Source organism: Nerophis ophidion, linkage group LG03 (genome assembly GCF_033978795.1).
Source record: "Nerophis ophidion isolate RoL-2023_Sa linkage group LG03, RoL_Noph_v1.0, whole genome shotgun sequence".
In the NCBI taxonomy this organism is placed as follows: Eukaryota; Metazoa; Chordata; class Actinopteri; order Syngnathiformes; family Syngnathidae; genus Nerophis; species Nerophis ophidion.
In genome coordinates, this window is record NC_084613.1 from 16,847,903 (window position 1) to 16,868,706 (window position 20,804).

Consider the following 20,804-nt stretch of genomic DNA (forward strand, 5'->3'; position numbering starts at 1 on the left):
CATCAACACATTTTAAATGCACTGTTTTATAGCCTGGAATTTACGGTATTATTACATCATCTTCTGCAAAGCGAAAGCGCAAAGGAATGTTCTCAAGGCGCTCGTGTTTGATTCCCAACGGAGGGGGCTGCCCCGTGCAGGCCCATTGGACGTCCGCTAAGTGTCTTTTAGCCAACGCGCCTCATCAAATATTCATGCTCCAGACGAGGATACGGGATGTTGTGGCATCGGTGGAGCTCCGGGAGAGGTGGCGTAGACGTCTGGACGGAGGGACGCCTCCTCTCTTTTTCTACTTCTTCTTCTGGAACGAGGTAACGTGGATGATCCCGCCGGGTGTGAGGTCTGGACCTGACCCTCGTGGGGTTATCGAGGTGTGTTTAATTTTGGTGGATTTGTTCACAGCTACTGCTGGTGGACTGCAAAGATGGGTATGCATCCGGACAAGCAATGTTTTTGCATACGGTTTCAAAATTGTCTACCAGGGCCGGATCATGTTTAAAGCATGGTGGGGCCACACTGAACCTGTAAAAAAAAAAAAAAACGAGAAAAAACGGTGTTTGCTTGTTCTACTTTGATGGATACTTTTGTCTCTGCTAAATTTTTAGTCATTTTAGCATGCTAACATTAGCATGCTAGCTTTTTTTTTTTTTTTCAGCTCAATTTACAGGTGTACTTTTGTACTTGATGCGTGTTGGCAATTCGGTTCGTTCAAGTATTTTATGGCGAGAATCCATCTGAAGCGGGAATTGATTCGTAAGAACAAAATTGAATCGTGAGTTGCTTTAAGGTTTACATTCCCACCGTTTGTTCACTTGAGCGAAGATTGCGTGAAGAATGCGCTACGGACCTGATAAGACCGTATACGTCCGAAAGAAAAAGAGTGTTATCTGCTCACATATGTTACCTGGTGGTTGTTTGAGCACACTGCAGTTAGTCCTGGATAGTCCCACTCCTTAATGATTCGGTTACATGCAGGATTCTCACGGGAATGAGGCAAAAATACAAACGTACCTACTGTACTTATATATATGTGTGTGTATATATAGATGGATGTGTATTAATGTATTTTCTATGTATATATGTGTATAAATATATATATATAATATATGTGTATGTATATATGTATATATACATATATGTGTATTTGTATATATATATTCAAATATATGTGTGTATATGTATATATACAAATATATGTGTATACATGTGTATATATATATACTTTTATATGAGTATATGTATATATATTCAAATATATATGTGTATACTTACTTAGGCCCATCGCTCCCAATGGAGCATAGGCCATCAATGACTCCTCTCCATGCAGCACGGTTTTGGGCTGTCCTTTCCGCCTCTCCCCAGCTGGTTCCCAACCTCTTCAGCTCCGCCTCAGAGTCCCGCCTCCAGGTGTTTTTAGGCCGTCCCCTCTTCCTCTTTCCCTGTGGGTTCCACGTCAAGGCTTGCCGTGTGATGGTAGTTGCTGGTTTCCTAAGGGTGTGCCCAACCCAACCCCACTTTCTCCTTAGTATTTGTTTCTCCACTGGCTCCTGATTCCCTTTCCTCCAGAGTTCCTCGTTGCTGATTTTGTTTGGCCACCAAATCCTGAAAATCCTCTTCAGACAACTGTTAATAAACGTTTGTAACCTTAGTACGGTCTTCTTTGTCATCCTCCACGTTTCAGAGCCGTAGAGAAGGACGGATTTTATGTTTGAATTGAAGATCCGGACTTTGGTTGTCATAGATATCTCCTTGGAGGACCAGATGCTCTTCAGGATGATGAAGGCTGCTCTTGCTTTTCCAATTCTTGCTGTTACATCTTTGTCGGTGCCACCCTGTTTATCCACGATGCTGCCCAAGTAGGTGAAGGAGTCTATTTCCTGGATAATTTCCTCTTCTATTACTATTGGATTGTTGGTCAAGTTATTAAACTTCATTATGTTGGTCTTCTTCCTGTTTATCCTTAGCCCTACGCCTAGAGATGTCTTGACCAATTCGGTGGTCTTTTCCTGCATCTGCCTGTGGTTGTGCGAGAGGAGCGCCAGGTCGTCTGCGAAGTTTAAGTCATCCGGTTGCGTCCACAGGGTCCACTGAATACCGTTTTTCTTTCCTGATGTTGTGTTCTTCATGATCCAGTCAATAACTAATAGGAACATGAAGGGTGATAGGAGGCATCCTTGCCGAACTCCGGTCCTGACCTCAAAACTATCAGACACTTGGCCTGCATGTAGCACCTTGCATGTCATTCCTTGGTAGGTTTTCTGAATCAGGCTGATGATTTTCTCTGGAATCCCGTAGTGCCGCAGTAGTTTCCACAGTGTCTCCCTGTCCACACTGTCGAAGGCTTTTTCATAGTCTACGAAATTTACATATAGGGAAGAGTTCCATTCAATAGATTGTTCCACAATGATGCGGAGAGTGCAGATCTGGTCTGTGCAGGATCTGTTGCTTCGGAATCCGGCTTGCTGGTCTCTCAGGAAAGGGTCCACAGCTTTGCTCATCCTGTCCAGTAGTATGCGGTTGAGAATTTTTCCTGGGACTGAAAGCAGGGTTATTCCTCTGTAGTTGTTGCAGCTGGTGAGATCACCCTTTTTTGGGATCTTGATAAGGGTTCCCTCTCTCAAGTCTTCTGGGATTGTCTCTTCCTCCCAGATCTTTGAAAAAAGGCTGTGCAGCATATTGACAGCAGTCTTTAGGTCAGCTTTGATAGCTTCTGCTGCTATTCATATATGTGTATATGTATATATAAAAAATATAGTTGTATATACAGTATGTATGTATACATACATCAATAAATGTTTATTTATATAGCTCTAAATCACAGGTGTCTCAAAGGGCTGCACAAACCACAACAACATTCTCGGTTCAGATCCCACATCAGGGCAAGGAAAAACTCAACCCCGTGGGATGACATTGAGAAATCTTGGAGAGGACTGCAGATGTTGGTGCGCCCCCCACCCCCCAGGTGTATATATGTGTATGTATACATAAATGTATATGTGTATATGTATATATGTGCATTCATATATACATATATGCGTACATATGTATGTATACATACATATATGTGTATATACTGTATGTATGTGTGTATGTATATACTAATATGTGTCTATATGTATATATACATAAATGTGCATATTTATATATACATATATGTGTATATTTATATATACATATATGTGTATATGTATATGTACATATATATGTGTATACATATAGATATATGTATATATACATATGTGTCTGTGTATAAATGTATATATATATGTATATATGTAGATACTGTGTGTGTATATATATATATATATATATATATATATATATATATATATATATATATATATATATATATATATACACACAAAATTTATCAGTAAGAGGTAAAAGTAGTCATTGTAATAAATACGTGAGTAAATAAATATTCAGTGACAAAACTACTCAAGTACTGAGTAACAGCAAAGCCATTTGAGCTAACATAATATGGGATAAAAATACTGGATTTTAGGATTGAAAAGACAAAATGTAATTAGTCATGCTAAAATCGAGATTGTGATGTGTAGTTAATGACTAAACCCCTCTTTACATTAAAAAGCTTTAGCTTAGCGGTTAGCATGTCTTATTTTATCCTCCTATTGTGTGTGGTGTAGCATGTTTAGCTAGCTCTCGTCCTCCAATGATAATGAACAGAAACACATTGTACTTGCCGCCTGGTGGCGAGGACCCGTGAATTAGAAGCGGCTCCTCACTGTGGCGGGACGTTAGTCGCTAGCAAAGCTGCTACATCGCTTTACGGACTGGGTCATTTGCTTGTCGCTGTCAAATGTGCGCACGAAGCAAAAAGTTGTCATCAACATGCATTATCACCATAAGACGATTAGGGGTGGGTACGGGTCTCGTGAACTGGGAATCAGTACTCGGCTGTACCAATTTTGGATACATTTGTGTGTTATTTAATGGTAATGGTTTGATAATACACCTGTATTTTTTACTGTAACATTTAAAAATGGCCTTGTCACGTGGGGGTCGCTACTTACTGCGGGGTCGTTCCTCCCAGATGCAGACGGACAACTCCGGATGACAGCGTGAGGTAGGAGATGGTTTATTTTCCATGAATCAGTCAAGAAAACAAAAATAGACAGAAAAGACAGACTGAGTGTGACGAGCAATGGGTTGTAATAGCTCTTTGATTAGTGGTCGATAGCAGCTGAGCGTGCCGACCACTAACCAGAGGCAGGTGAACCCAATGACTCCCCATGGAGACCAAAACAAATCCAGAGGTGCACAGAACAGGAACTAAGGGAGTCCAAAACTAACGGAACATAACTAAACAAAACATGATCCGACCACGGATTATGACACGCCTGTCCAGTTTTGTTTAGTTTTATTCAATTTGCAATGCAGTTGCATTTCCAAGACATTAGATGGCAGTACTGTATACGCTATTTATGCTATGTTCTCGAACGAGGACGTAGCTTTTTTCCTTGAAGCACACCCGACCTTTGATTGTAACATTAATCTTAGTTACTAAATTTGGAGGTGTTGAATTAGCCGCGTAAAATCCTTCATGCTAACAATGGCCTGTCAATGGCAAATCCAATGTAAGTTAGCCTCAAACTAATGCCTTTCCGAGCGTTTACTACCAAGCATACTTGTTGGCGTAGATAATTGTAACATCACTCGGAAGGAGTTTTGGCTGAGTCGGCACTAAGTGCTGCTCGACTGATTTTTTTCATTAGCCGGTGTTTTTTGATTAACGCGGACCCCGACCTAAACAAGTTGAAAAACTTATTCGGGTGTTACCATTTAGTGGTCAATTTACGGAATATGTACTGTACTGTGCAATTTACTAATAAAAGTTTCAATCAATCAATCAATCGATCGATCGACTGGACGTGACGTTTACGTGCAACAACAGTATCGAAATATAGCTCCGGTGCCTGGTAGTACCGACGGAACTTGGTCAGTGCCTATAAAAGTACCGAATTCGGTACCCATCCATACTGATGATAGCATTAAACGCTCTCAAACAGACAAATCCTGATTCTATATGAATTGGGAAATTGTGTTGGATGTAAATATAAACGGAATACAATGATTTGCAAATCCTTTTCAAGTCATATTCAATTGAATGCACTACAAAGACAATATATTTGATGTTCAAATTCATAAACTTTATGTTTTTTTTTGCAAATAATAATTAACTCAGAATTTCATGGCTGCAACACGTAGTTGGGAAAAGGGCATGTTCACCACTGTGTTACATCACCTTTTCTTTTAACAACACTCAATAAACGTTTGGGAACTGAGGAAACTAATTGTTGAAGCTTTGAAAGTGGAATTCTTTCCCATTCTTGTTTTATGTAGAGTTTCAGTCGTTCAACAGTCTCCGCTGTCGTATTTTATGCTTCATAATGCGCCACACATTTTCGATGGGAGACAGGTCTGGACTGCAGGCGGGCCAGGAAAGTACCCGCACTCTTTTTTTACGAAGCCACGCTGTTGTAACACCTGCTGAATGTGGCTTGGCATTGTCTTGCTGAAATAAGCAGGGGCGTCCATGAAAAAGACGGCGCTTAAATGGCCGAATATGTTGTTCCAAAGGCGCTTAAATGGCCGAATATGTTGTTCCAAAACCTGTATGTACCTTTCAGCATTAATGGTGCCTTCACAGATGTGCAAGTTACCCATGCATTGGGCACTGATGCACCCCCATACCATCACAGATGCTGGCTTTTGAACTTTGCATTGATAACAGTCTGGAGGGTTCGCTTCCCTTTTGGTCCGGATGACACAATGTCCAATATTTCCAAAAACAATTTGAAGTGTGGACTCGTCAGACCACAGAACACTTCTAAGCTTTGCATTAGTCCATCTTAGATGATCTCAGGCCCAGAGAAGCTGGTTGTGTTTCTGGATGTTGTTGATAAATGGCTTTCGCTTTGCATAGTAGAGATTTAACTTGCACTTACAGATGCAGCGACGAACTGTATTTAGTGACAGTGGTTTTCTGAAGTGTTCCTGAACCCATGTGGTGATATCCTTTAGAGGTTGAAGTCTGTTTTTGATACAGTGCCGTCTGAGGGATCGAAGGTCACGGTCATTCAATGTTGGTTTCCGGCCATGCTGCTTACGTGGAGTGCTTTCTCCAGATTCTCTGAACCTTTTGTTGATATTATGGACTGTAGATGTTGAAATCCCTAAATTTTTTGCGATTGCACTTTGACAAAACGTTGTTCTTAAATTGTTTGACTATTTGCTCACGCAGTTGTGGACAAAGTGGTGTACCTCGCCCCATCCTTTCTTGTGAAAGACTGAGCATTTTTTGGGAAGCTGTTTTTATACCCAATCATGGCACCCACCTGTTCCCAATTAGCCTGCACACCTGTGGGATGTTCCAAATAAGTGTTTGATGGGCATTCCTCAACTTTATCAGTATTTATTGCCACCTTTCCCAACTTCTTCGTCACGTGTTGCTGGCATCAAATTCTAGAGTTAATGATTATTTGCAAAAAAATAAAGTTCATGAGTTTGAACATCAAATATGTTGTCTTTGTAGCATATTCAACTGAATATGGGTTGAAAAGGATTTGCAAATCCTCGTATTGTGTTTATATTTACATCTAACACAATTTCCCAACTCATATGGAAACGGGGTTTGTATATTATTTTTGGTGAGCAACCCCGGTGTGAGTACGCCCTGAGCGTCCACTGTGGCTGAGAGAAGGTCTGAAGGGTGAAAGCAATCCGTCTCATTGTGTCTTTCAGCTCTCATTTCGCCTTGTCAAAAGACGCCCGTTGTCCCTCTTCGCCCACCGGTCAGCCACAGATCATTGTTCGCCGTGGTCCGCCGCCGGCCTCTCGCTTCCTGCACACCTTTATTTATTTTATTTTTTCCCCCATCCCACCAATCTGACCGGGAGCTGACCTTGGCTCTCCGAGTGCTTTTAGAGGAGATTTCTTTCAGACTTCCATTTTCTCATCTCTTAGAGACGATGCGGTTCCTCACTTTGAACGTAAGAGATGTCCTAGAGCCGGAAGCGTAAGAGTTATGTCACATGGCGCCCGGAGCGTCGACATAGATCAGGCCAAAACAAATTGGACTTACGGGGGAACTGGACAATGGTGGATTCAGCCGGAGTCTTGATTCACGTGGATTGACGGCAGGCAAAGAACCGGAGATCACATGACCAAGGGGGCTGTGCACCTCTGGCGGAACATCCCATGTGGGTCAATGTGGTCACATGATCTGTTGAGTTGTCCACAGCAGACGAAGATCGCGAGTTCTGTCAGCTGCCGTCTCCGTCAAAAGGGTGGGGAGGAGAACTGCGACGCGTCATCGGCGCATTACGCCGTCTGATTGCACGTCGTTTGTTCATCACTCGCCTCGGGAAAATACGCTGCCTCGCGCTCGTTAGTCGTCAGGGTGAACACGGGCGGCGGGGAAATTTGTCAGGCTCGTGGAGTTTGAGGCGTCTAAAGCCTGACTCATGGGGGTCGTGTCGCACGGCCGCTTTGTTTGGGAGCCATGTTGGCCTTTTATGTGCTGCAAATTGGCGGCAACCAGACATTTTTCGGCCGGAACGACTTTTGGAAGTGTCATTTTAGATATTAGCCCAGAGGTCCCCAAACTTTTTGACCCGGGGGCCACATTGGGTTAAAAAAATGTGGCCTGGGGCCGGCCTATATATATATATATATATATATATATATATATATACAGTATATACAGTATATATATATATATAAAATTTTAATTTTTAGTATGTTTTTTATATTTAACATTTATTTAATATTTATATTTAATATATATATATATGTATATATATATGCATATATATATATTAGAAATGCGCGGATAGGCAATTATATCATCCGCAACCGCATCCGTCATCCACCCGCCGTCCACCCCAACCAACATTTTATCAGAACTTTAACCGCCCGCCACCTGCCCGTTGAAATACATCAGAGGTCGGCCACCTTTACCGCTTGAAGAGCTATCTAAACCCGTTTCACAGAGTAAAGAAGACAATGGGAGCCGCTAACGTTCTCGAGAATATCCAATGGTGTTCATCCTGATGACAAGAATATGAGCGTGCTGTGAAGCCATTGCCTTTGACACCTTCAACAACATGTCCAAACCGATTGTTAGTTCAGCAACATGTTGTATGCAGCTTTTGCAAATACACGTACAAGATTGAAAGGCATACTGGGTGACACAGAGTACACTGATGGTTGTGATATAAACAATTTTAACACTCTTACTAATATGCGCCACGCTTCGAAGCCACACCAAACAAGAATGACAAACACATTTCGGGAAAACATCCTCACAGTAACACAACATAAATGCAACACAACAAATACCCAGAATCCTTTTCATCCGTGACACTCCCTGAATATATGCTGCTAGCGAGGTGTATAAAATAGTCAGGAAGTTTCATGGATGCAAATGATTCTGGGTATTTGTTTTGTTGCGTTTATGTTGTGTTACTGGCAGGATGTTCTCCCGAAATGTGTTTGTCATTCTTGTTTGGTGTGGCTTCACAGCGTGGCGCATATTACCAAGAGTGTTAAAATAGTTTTAGTCACAACCATTAGTGTACTCTGTGTCACCCAGTATGCCTTGCAGTCGTGTGCGTGTGTCTGCCGAAGCCACACACAACATGATGCTGGACTGGCAAGTAGATCGTACATTATGGCGTCACATAGAAGACGACAAAGCCAATGGCTTCATAGCACACCCTAATACTTATTAACTGGGTGACTGCCGGCAGTCATTCTAGGGCGTGTTTGCGTCTCCTATTGTCTTCTTCGCTTTGTGACACGGGTTCTAAATGGCTCTTTGAATGGTAAAGGATACCGATCCCAGAACCAGGTATTTCAAATATTTCCGAATGGTTCAACCGCCACCCGCCCGAATCTAATTAAAATCTATTTTTTCGTCATGTTACCCGCCCGACCCGTGGTTTATATGTATACATATATACAACCGCGCATCTCTAATATATAATATATATATATATATATATCTATATATATATATATATATATATATATATATATATATATATAGATATATATATATATATTTATGTAGGTGTGGGAAAAATCACAAGACTACTTCATCTTCAAGAGATGAAGTAGTCTTGTGATTTTTCCCACACCTACATATTGCGCTCTACCACGGTATCGAGCACTATTCTCTGGATAATCCAATCAAAATATATTTTTATATATATATATTTTATTTTATTTTAATCTTTTTAATTTGCGACATCCTGCGGGCCGGAATATAGCCCGTAATTAGGGGACCACTGCATTACCCTTTAAACTACAACTACATCTAACTTAATTGCAATGCTAAACAAGAAACTTGTAACCACGACTTGTAAGCTTTTGTAAAATAATGTATTCCTAGATGCTATTCTTAAAAGGTTGGGAGAATCTCTATTCTGAACTCCTGTTCTCATCCCTATGTTTAATGAGCAAAAAAATGCTGAGGTCAGCATTGCTCGAGCTAATCTTCCCATACAGCTGACATCACGGTGTCCTTCTTTAGACCGCAAACTAATCAAGACTGAATCAACAAACAATTGCCTCAAATATGAATCATTGTCAAGTTATTTTGGCCTCGCTGCTATTAAACAGTGGTTGTTATTCACCAGGGTTTAAACTGGATGGCTCTGATTTTTACCCAAAAATAGTTGAATAGAATGAGGTTCCCTTTGTTTGGCAAAGTTAGTTCGTCAACATTTATGTACCGTACATATATTTGTCCGATGTATATGTTGTTTTTTTTCCAAAAATGATTTTGCTTTGAATGAACTGTTGAATGGAGTGATGTTTCCTTTGCTAGCAAAGTTAGCATGTCCACAATTGACGTATTATATTGGCTCGATGTTTACGTTTATCTGCAAAAATAGTTTTTTTCCGATTGGACCAGTGTGATTTGTACCCAAAAATAGTTGAATGTAGTAAAGTTCCCTGTGCTGGCACATTTGTCAATTGTCAACAATGTAGGTACCAGAGGTGGGACCAAGTCATTGTTTTGCAAGTCACAAGTAAGTCGCAAGTCTTTGCCCTCAAGTCTCGAGTCATGTACCGAGTCAAGACAGGCAAGTCCGAGTCAAGTCCAAAGTCAATACTGGAAAGTCTCAAGTCAAGTCCCAAGTCCTGCATTTTGGGTTTTGAGTCATTTCAAGTCTTTTTAACCACAGACTAATATATGTTCACAGATTGTGTATGCTTTTAAAACGCTGTATGTATTTATTATAAAAAAAACAGTGCTGACATTGCACTTCATAATAGCACTATTAACCAGTTATTCTAAACATTCAATTCATTCCTTTACAGTATAAACACATTTGAAAAAACAAGTGCAACTGTACTTATTTGCACAAAAGTGTTAAAATTGTATTTCCATGGAATATTGCATTGTAACTAGTTCATCAGCAGTTTATATCATGTTGTCACGTTATCTCATTGATATCATCTCATACTGTATGTGCTTATGTGTGCGTACACATGAAAAACAACAAATACATGAACATAACAATGAACAGTGCTGTACTTGTTAGATGTCAGGGCTCTAAGGAATATGTACACATATTCTTAATATAGTATACATTTTAATTGACCTTTATTTGACTATGTTTGTCTTTATATTGCACAATTGTAGTGGTCTTTCTTGAACTATTTAAAAAAAAAAAAAGATGTAAATATAACTAAAAACTTGTTGAAAAATAAACAAGTGATTCAATTATAAATAAATATTTCTACACATAGAAGTAATCATCAACTTAAAGCGCCCTCTTTGGGGATTGTAATAGAGATCCATCTGGAATTATCAACTTCATTCTTAACATTTCTTCACAAAAAAGAAATCTTTAACATCAATATTTATGGAACATGTCCACAAAAAAATCTAGCTGTCAACACTGAATATTGCATTGTTGCATTTCTTTTCACAGTTTATGAATTTACATTCATATTTTGTTGAAGTATTTTTCAATAAATATATTTATAAAGGATTTTGAGTTGTTGCTATTTTTAGAATGTTTAAAAAAATATCATGTACCCCTTGGGATACCTTCAAGTACCCCCATTTGAGAACCTCTGGTCCATAGGTCCGTAAGATATATAGATATCTAATGTATTCATACATTGTTTATGTAGGATATATGCATGTATATACAACCTAATCATATTGTTTATTCAACTTCAAATTAGCTGACTGTTTTTTCCCCTTCTCTGGGATTATATTCCGAGTTTTGATCTCAGACGTCTGGTCACTTATAGCATATAAGAATATTCTATTACTGTTAAGCAAATTATGAACACGCCAAAACATGTGTCCTTTATCATAATTACACGTATGACTAAAAAGCGCGTGAATATAAGTGATATTCAGTGAGTTAATATAAATTAAATGCGCTGACAGTTCATTGCTCCTACCAAATGAATTGCACTGAGTGGAGCGGATCACCACTCCAAGATGGCGGCCCCGCGTCTCTTCTGCGGCAATAGGCAGTAGCACTCGATGCTGCGTCTACTTATAAGATGTCTATGGTTCTAACGTTAGCAGTGAGTTTACAGCCTCACTGATTTAACTACACAGCAAATAAAAGTCACGTTACTCAGCCAATAAACGTCAGCTGACATTCAAAACTTACCCTTCTTTGTGCAACTTCAAATGTCGAACGAAGTTGTAGATTGATGCGTCTCCCTCTGTAATCTTCCAACCGCATGTTTTGCATACATTATATTTATTGAAAACCGTATGCAAAACCGCATGTTTTGCATACATTCCTGTTTTGTTGACCAAATCGTAGTTTTAATACCCGAACGAAACACTTCAAGGCATAATTTTCTTCACTTATTCTTCTGTTGTTTGAAAGCTCTTCTTTGTTGGTTTTCCTGCAATTTGATTGGGTGAATGCTGTGTGACGAAAACAACGTGGATGTAATTTGATTGGCTGTAATTTGATTGGCTGTTGTACTGACAGGTAGCGCACAGGCTGTCATCGCACACCCGCTGACAAACACGCGTACACAATGGAAGATACGGAGCGCTCCTGAATAACTTTTTAATCGTTGGGTTTTGGGGAAAGTAGCAAGTCATGTCAAGTCAAAAGGCTCAAGTCCAAGTCAAGTCACAAGTCATTGATGTTAAAGTCTAAGTCGAGTTGCAAGTCTTTTTACATTTTGTCAAGTCGAGTCTAAAGTCATCAAATTCCTGACTCGAGTCTGACTCGAGTCCAAGTCATGTGACTCGAGTCCACACCTCTGGTAGGTACAGTATGTAGTAATTTCCTATATCATTTTCATTTTCATTTTCATTGGAATGCTGTGATTTTCACCTATGATAGAAGGGAATGGAGTGTGGTTCCCTTGTCCGGTGAAGTTAGCTTATCGACAACATTGGTACATCGCAGTGCATATTGTTTTTTTTTTCTAAATGTTCATAATTCTCGTCAAAAATACTGTTGTTTTCATTGGAATTGTCAAACTTGGACTTGGACTTGGGCTGTTTCTTCTACGCAAAGAATGATTTGCACGAGCCAGGCGTGAATGTGAGTACATGTTGATTTATTATTAAACAAGCAGACTACAACAAAAGGCAAACAAAGGGCGCGCACAAGGGCGGAAAACAAACCTGGCTAATAAAAAAAACAAAAGACTAGCATAAATGCTACAAACGACAAACATGAAACAAAAACACTTGCACTGTGGCATGAAAAAACTAAACTTGCACTGAGGCATAAATACAAAACTTACTTGGCGTGGACAAAACGAACAGCAAGGCATGAAGCAGATGAATACCGGATGTGTAGGTACATAGGTAGGTAAGTAGAAAGTTGCCAGGCCGAAGAACAGAAACCAAATGGCTTAAATAGCAGTGACATAATTAGTGATGGAACAGGTGTGTAACATGACAGCTGAAACTAATGAGTTGGCATGGTAACGAAAACAAACCAGGAAGTGCAAAACAGGAAACAAGTTGCCAACAAAAAAAACATAACATTACCAAAACAAAACATGATTTCCTTGCCGTGACAGGAATGCTGTGAGTTTTACCTATGAAACAAGGAAATGGAGTGTGGTTCCTTTGTCTGGTGAAGTTAGCCTGTCATTAACATTGGTACAGCACAGTACAAGGTGGGTTGTTGTGCGTGTTCATAATTCTCTACAAAAATACTACTGCTTTTCATTGAAATGCTGTGAAGTGTACCCTAAAGTATTGGAATGGAGTGTGTTCCCTTGTCTGGTGAAGTTAGCTTGTCAACAACATTGGTACAGCACAGTACGTAGTGTTTTTCTCCATGTTCATATTTCTCTCCAAAAATGTTGTAGTTTTTCATTGGAATGCTGTGAGTTTTACCTACGAAACAAGGGAATGGAGTGTGGTTCCCATGTCTGGTGAAGTTAGCTTGTCGACAACATTGGTACAGCACAGTACATAGTGTTTTTTTCTATATGTTCATAATTCTCTACAAAAATACTGTTGTTTTCATTGAAATGCTGTGATTTTTAGCTACAAAAACAAAGGAATGGAGTGTGGTTCCCTTGTCTGGAGAAGTTAGCTTGTCGACAACATTGGTACAGCACAGTACGTAGTGTTTTTCTCTATGTTCATATTTCTCTCCAAAAATGTTGTAATTTTTCATTGGAATGCTGTGAGTTTTACCTACGAAACAAGGGAATGGAGTGTAGTTCCCTTGTCTGGTGAAGGTAGCTTATCAACAACATTGGTACAGCACAGTACATAGTGTTTTTTTCTATATGTTTGTATTTCTCTACAAAAATACTCTTGTTTTCATTGGAATGCTGTGAAGTGAAGTGTACCCTAAAGAATGGGAATGGAGTGTGGTTCCCTTGTATGGTGAAGGTAAATTGTCGACTACCTGGGTACAGCACAGTACGTAGTGTTTTTTTCTATATGTTCATAATTCTCTACAAAAATACTGTTGTTTTCATTGAAATGCTGCGATTTTTAGCTACAAAAACAAGGGAATGGAGTGCGGTTCCCTTGTTTGGTGAAGTTAGCTTGTCGACAACATTGGTACAGCACAGTACGTAGTGTTTTTCTCTATGTTCATATTTCTCTCCAAAAATGTTGTAATTTTTCATTGGAATGCCGTGAGTTTTACCTACGAAACAAGGGAATGGAGTGTGGTTCCCATGTCTGGTGAAGGTAGCTTGTCGACAACATTGGTACAGCACAGTACGTAGTGTTTTTCTCTATGTTCATATTTCTCTCCTAAAAAGGTTGTAGTTTTTCATTGGAATGCTGTGAGTTTTACCTACGAAACAAGGGAATGGAGTGTGGTTCCCTTGTCTGGTGAAGGTAGCTTGTCGACAACATGAGTACAGCACAGTGCATAGTGTTTTGTTGCTATTTGTTCATATTTCTCCCCAAAAATACTGTTTTTTCATTGAAATGCTGTGAAGTGTCCCCTAAAGTATTGGAATGGAGTGTGGTTCCCTTGTCTGGTGAAGTTAGCTTGTCGACAACATTGGTACAGCACAGTACGTAGTGTTTTTTTATATTCATATTTCTCTCCAAAAATACTATTGTTTTTCATTGGAATGTTGTGATTTTTACCTATGAAAGACGGGAATGGAGTGTGGTTCCCTTGTCTGATGAAGTTAGCCTGTCGACAACATTGGTACAGCACAGTATGTAGTGTTTTTCTCTATGTTCATATTTCCCTCCAAAAATACTGTAGTTTTTCATCGGAATGCTGTGAGTTTTACCTACGAAACAAGGGAATGGAGTGTGGTTCCCATGTCTGGTGAAGTTAGCTTGTCGACAACATTGGTACAGCACAGTACGTAGTGTTTTTCTCTATGTTCATATTTCTCTCCAAAAATGTTGTAGTTTTTCATTGGAATGCTGTGAGTTTTACCTACGAAACAAGGGAATGGAGTGTGGTTTCCTTGTCTGGTGAAGTTAGCTTATCGACAACATGGGTACTGCACAGTGCATAGTGTTTTTTTTCAATATGTTCATAATCCTCTCCAAAAATACTGTTGTTTTCATTGGAATTCTGTGAGTTTCACCTACGAAACAAGGGAATGGAGTGTGGTTCCCTTGTCTAGTGAAGGTAGCTTGTCGACAACATGAGTACGGCACAGTACATATTGTTTTGTTTCTATATGTTCGTATTTCTCCCCAAAAATACTGTTTTTTCCATTGAAATGCTGTGAATTGTACCCTAAAGTAACGGAATTGAGTGTGGTTCCCTTGTCTGGTGAAAGTATCTTGTCGACAACAGCACACTACTTAGTGTTTTTTTTTTCTATATGTTCGTAATTCTCTACAAAAATACTGTTGTTTTCATTGGAATGCTGAGATTTTTCGCTACAAAACAGGGGAATGGAGTGTGGTTCCCTTGTCTAGTGAAGTCAGCCTGTCGACAACATTGGTACAGCACAGTAAATAGTTTTTTTACGTTAAAATTTCTCTACAAAATACTGTTTTAATTGGAGATGTATACCCAAAAGTAGTGGAATGGAGTGTGGTACCTTTGTTTGGTGAAGTTAGCTTGTCCACAATTTAGACACTTGGGTACCAAGTGTGTTTATATTGGTGTGCAGGAACCAGGACTTCATTTTGGGACATCTGTGTAGCCAACAGTGTCTCCTACCTGGCACGTACTCACAAGGACGCTCCCTAGCGGCGGATGAGAATGCTCAGTCGACGTGTCCAACACGGGCCTGGAAGGACATCAAAGGCAGACCAGGACTCTGGTGCCTGCGAATGTTTTTGTAACCGCGAGTCCGACTGGCTGAGACAGGTCCGCTTTTTCATGCTCATCGCGCGGCGTTTCTTCACGCTAGAGGTGCCGCTGTCACCGGACCGATTGTTTCTTCCCCGAAGGCTGCGGCGGCGGCGTGTGCGCGGGCGCGGACAGCGTGTCCGTGAGGAGAGAGCGGGCACACACACACATGGATACACACCTCCACAAGCAGCACTTCCTCCCATTAAAGAGCTGCAGCTCAAGCTGCTGACTGCCGTGACAGGAAGTCATGGTGTGTGTCTGGGGGATGGGGGGAATGGTGGTCAGGGGTTGGTACATCCGTTCGGGTCCTTGGTGCGGGCGTCTGTAGGGACCCTGCACACGGGGCCACTTTATATTTTAAACATTTGGCAGCTGCAAAGAAAAACAAAAGTTAATGTACAAATGATTGTCACATTAATTACTGTCTGCATTTGACCCATCACCCCCGGGAGGTGAGGGTAGCAGTGGTCGCGCCCGGCAATCTTTTTTTTGTTGATTTAACCCCCAATTCCAACCCTTGATGCCGAGTGCCAAGCAGGGAGCTAATAGTTCCTATGTTTATAGTCTTTGGTATGACTCGGCCCGAGTTTGAACTCACAACCTACCGATATCAGGGCGGGTTAGAAGCACATTGACTCTGCAAAGGCGATGGATCGTACCGTTTTTAAATATGTTTTCATCATTTGTGTGTGTCAGGTTCAAACACTGATGACATCAATTAAAAGAGACAAGAAGCAAGGAATTAAACAGAGACACAATTAAATTTGGCTCAATTTGAGGAGAAACGTCTGGGCTGTACTCTTAAAGTTAAAGTACCAATGATTGTCACACACACACTAGGTATGGTGAAATTTGTCCTCTGCATTTGACCAATCCCCTTGATTACCCCCTGGGAAGTGAGGGGAGCAGTGGGAAGCAGCGGTGCCGCGCCCGGGAATCATTTATGGTGATTTAACCCCCAATTCCAACCCTTGATGCTGAGTGCCAAAAAGGGAGGTAACAGGTCCCATTTTTATAGTCTTTGGTATGTCTTCATTTTTGCTGATTTAACTTCAATTCCAACCCTTGATGCTGAGTGCCAAACAGGGAGCTAATGGGTCCCATTTTCATAGTCTTTTGTATGACTCGGCCCGAGTCTGAACTCACGACACACCGATCTCGGGGCGGGTTAGAAGCACATTGACTCTGCAAAGGCGATGGATCGTACCATTTTTAAATATATTTTCATTGTTTGTGTGTCAGGTTCAAACACTGATGACATCCATTAAAAGAGACAAGAAGCAAGGAATTAAACAGAGACAGAATTAAATTTGGCTCAATTTGAGGAGAAACGTCTGGGCTGTACTCTTAAAGTTAAAGTACCAATGATTGTCACACACACACTAGGTGTGGTGAAATTTGTCCTCTGCATTTGACCCATCCCCTTGATCACCCCCTGGGAAGTGAGGGGAGCAGTGGGCAGCAGCGGTGCCGCGCCCGGGAATCATTTATGGTGATTTAACCCTCAATTCCAACCCTTGATGCTGAGTGCCAAGCAGGGAGGTAACAGGTCCCATTTTTATAGTCTTTGGTATGACTCGGTCGGGGTTTGAACTCCCAACCTACCGATCTCATGGCAGACACTCTAACCACTAGGCCACTGAGTAGGTTATTGGCCACTGAGTAGGTGGTACAGTTGTACATTTTCCAGCACGCTCTGGCGAAAGATTGTACGCCAATTCTTTTATTCGGACTTTCCCTGATTACATGGCAACAGCTGTTTCTAGGGGACGGGTGTCGTAAACAGTCGTCGCCTTTGATTACAAAACGGTTCAAAAGAAAAGGTCGTAAAACAGTTCACCGAAAAGGTCTTAAAACAGTTCAAACAAGCGGCCCTGGAGGGGAGTCAGGCCCTGCTTCCTCTCCGCTTTGTAGTTCTTCGGTCAGACAATATCTTTCTGTTGATTACAATACATGAAAGAAACAGAGCACCTTCATGTTGCTTCCCATCCTACACAGTGGAGTTTTACAAGCCTTCTCTTGGTAGGTTCAAAGACAGCTTTTGTCTTCTCGCCGGGAACTAATTTTAACACAAAGTCTTGTGATAACTTAGATGCAATTATTCTGACAGTGTGCGTGTTACTTAGCATGTTACTAAGGGTGTGAATCTTTAGGCATTTGACTGTTCTGGTCCAAATCCGACTCATCCATTCTCGCAATGTATCATTTGGTATATTAATCTTGGTAGTATCTTGGTGTATCCTGGTGATATCCTGGTGGTATCTTGGGGTATATTGGTGGTATCTTGGGGTATCCTGGTGGTATCCTGAGGTATCCTCGCGGTATTCTGAGGTATCCTGGTGGTATCCTGGGAGTAATCTGGTGGTATCTTGGGGTATTCTGGTGGTATCCTGAGGTATCCTGGTGGTATCGTGTGGTATCCTGGAGTATCTTGGTGATATTCTGGTGGTATCTTGATGTATCCTGGTGATATCCAGATGGTATCTTGGGGTATCCTGGTGGTATCCTGGGGTATCCTGGTGGTATCCTGGTGGTATCCTGAGGTATGCTGGTGGTATCCTGGTGTATCCTGGTTGTATCTTGGTGTATCCTGGTGGTATTGTGGGGTATCATGGCGTTTCCTGGTGGAATATTGGGGTATCCTGGTGGTATCTTGGAGTTTCCTGGTGTATCCTGGTGGTATCTCGGGGTATCCTGGTGGTATCCTGGGGTATCCTGGTGGTATCTTGGGGTTTCCTGGTGTATCCTGGTGGTATCTCGGGGTGTCCTGGTGGTATCCTGTGGTATTCTGGTGGTATTCTGGTGGTATCTTGGGGTATCCTGGGTTATCTTGGTGGTATCTTGGGGTAACCTGGTGGTATCCTGGGGTATCCTGGTGGTATCCTTGGGTATCCTGGTGGTATTCTGGTGGTATCCTGGTGTATCCTGGTTGTATCTTGGTGTATCCTGGTGGTATCCTGGGTTATCTTGGTGGTATCTTGGGGTATCCTAGTTGTATCCTGGGGTGTCCTGTGGTATCCTGGGGGTATCCTGGGGTATCCTGGTGGTGTCTTGGTGATATCTTGGGGTATCCTAGGGTGTCCTATGGTATCCTGGGGGTATCCTCGTGGTATCCTGGGGTATCTTGGTGGTATACTGGGGTTTCCTGTTGATATCTTGGTGGTATCTTGGGGTGTCCAGGGTTATCCTGGTGGTATCTTGGGGTATTGTGGTGGTATCCTGGGGTATCCTGTGTTATCCTGGTGGTATCTCGGGGTATCCTGGTGGTATCCTGGGGTATCCTGGTGGTATTCTGGTGGTATCTTGGGGTATCCTGGGTTATCTTGGTGGTATCTTGGGGTATCCTGGTGGTATCCTGGTGGTATCCTTGGGTATCCTGGTGGTATTCTGGTGGTATCCTGGTGTATCCTGGTTGTATCTTGGTGTATCCTGGTGGTATCGTGGGGTATCCTGGTGGAATATTGGGGTATCCTGGTGGTATCTTGGGGTTTCCTGGTGTATCCTGGTGGTATCCCGGGGTATCCTGGTGGTATCCTGGTGGTATCCTGGGGTATCCTGGTGGTATTCTGGTGGTATCTTCGGGTATCCTGGGTTATCTTGGTGGTATCTTGGGGTATCCTAGTGGTATCCTGGGGTATCCTGGTGGTATCTTGGGGTATCCTGGGTTATCTTGGTGGTATCTTGGGGTATCCTGGTTGTATCCTGGGGTGTCCTGTGGTATCCTGGGGGTATCCTGGGGTATCCTGGTGGTGTCTTGGTGATATAGCGCTATACAAGTAAGTACAACCCATTTATTTATTTATTTATATCTTGGGGTATCCTAGGGTGTCCTGTGGTATCCTGGGGGTATCCTGGTGGTATCCTGGGGTATCCTGGTGGTATACTTGGGTTTCCTGTTGGAATCTTGGTGGTATCTTGGGGTATCCAGGGTTATCCTGGTGGTATCTTGGGGTATTGTGGTGGTATCCTGGGGTATCCTGTGGTATCCTGGTGGTATCCTGGCCACGCCCACTTCCTGAGGGGTCATTAACCCCCTTTCCTCAATTACGGTCATAAAACCATCCCCCACATCCCCCGTAGGCCCCCCTTTTTTGGTAGGCCTGAATCTCTCTCTGGTGTCCCAAAAAATCGATATTTGAATGGGTTGCGATTCTTAATCAAATGAACAAAAATCGAATGAAAAAGGAATCAAAAATCAATTTAAAAAAAAAAACAATTATGGAGGAAAAAAAGGATTGATTCCGAATCCCAATCGAATCGCTACTCCTAAGAATCAAATCGAATCCTTACTTAAAACGCAAGTGAAGAACGTATACCGACCGGATAAGTGCGATAGGGAAAGAGATGATACCGTGTTATCTGCTAACAGATGCTGCCTGGGCTAGGTAGTCCCACTCCTCAACCGCTTCGGTCACTCGCAGGATTCTCACAGAAATGAAGCCAAAACGCAACCCTACTCAGTTTCAGCCTTCTTTCCCAGACGCCTGACAGGTCGTCAAGCCGAAGCCTGATTGGCCGCGTGGACAGGCGGGTTGTAGCGGGCGCTCCATCCTGGTAATTAGCCACAAAGTCTTTGTGAGATGCTCCAGTGTTTGAGCAATCTGAATTATTAACCAAGCGGCCATTTTGGTAATGAAAGGAAATAATTACTCCTCCCTGCCACATTCCGCCGTCAATAAAAGCCCGCCGTCGCTCTCGCCGTCTTTCATCAGAGAGGAGAAAAATCCATGGCGAGCGTCTGACGGGCCGACACAAAGCGACTGCTGAAGTCGCGCAAATCCGCCGCCCCCTAATTGATTATTTCGTGCGACGCCGCGCGGCGGCCTCCTGGGAAATAATGTCAACGTGATAACAAGAGGGAGCGCGCTTCGTTGACGCCTTCAAAGTCGCCGGGATTCCGAGACGGAGAAGTGTTTCCACAAAAAAAAAGTCGGCTCGTCCAAAATGTAAACGTTATTTTTCCTCCCATTGGAGAAAACAACATGTTTGCATGGTAGGTCTGCCTCCCCCAGTGGCCGA

At 41.9% G+C, this 20,804-nt stretch overlaps 1 protein-coding gene across 1 annotated transcript in view; it reads left to right on the top strand.

The window, feature by feature from the left end:
• The window catches only part of LOC133549224 (alpha-1,3-mannosyl-glycoprotein 4-beta-N-acetylglucosaminyltransferase C-like), a 244,880-nt gene that overhangs the window by 186,297 nt on the left and 37,779 nt on the right, over positions 1 to 20,804 (top strand). The window lies entirely within an intron of this gene.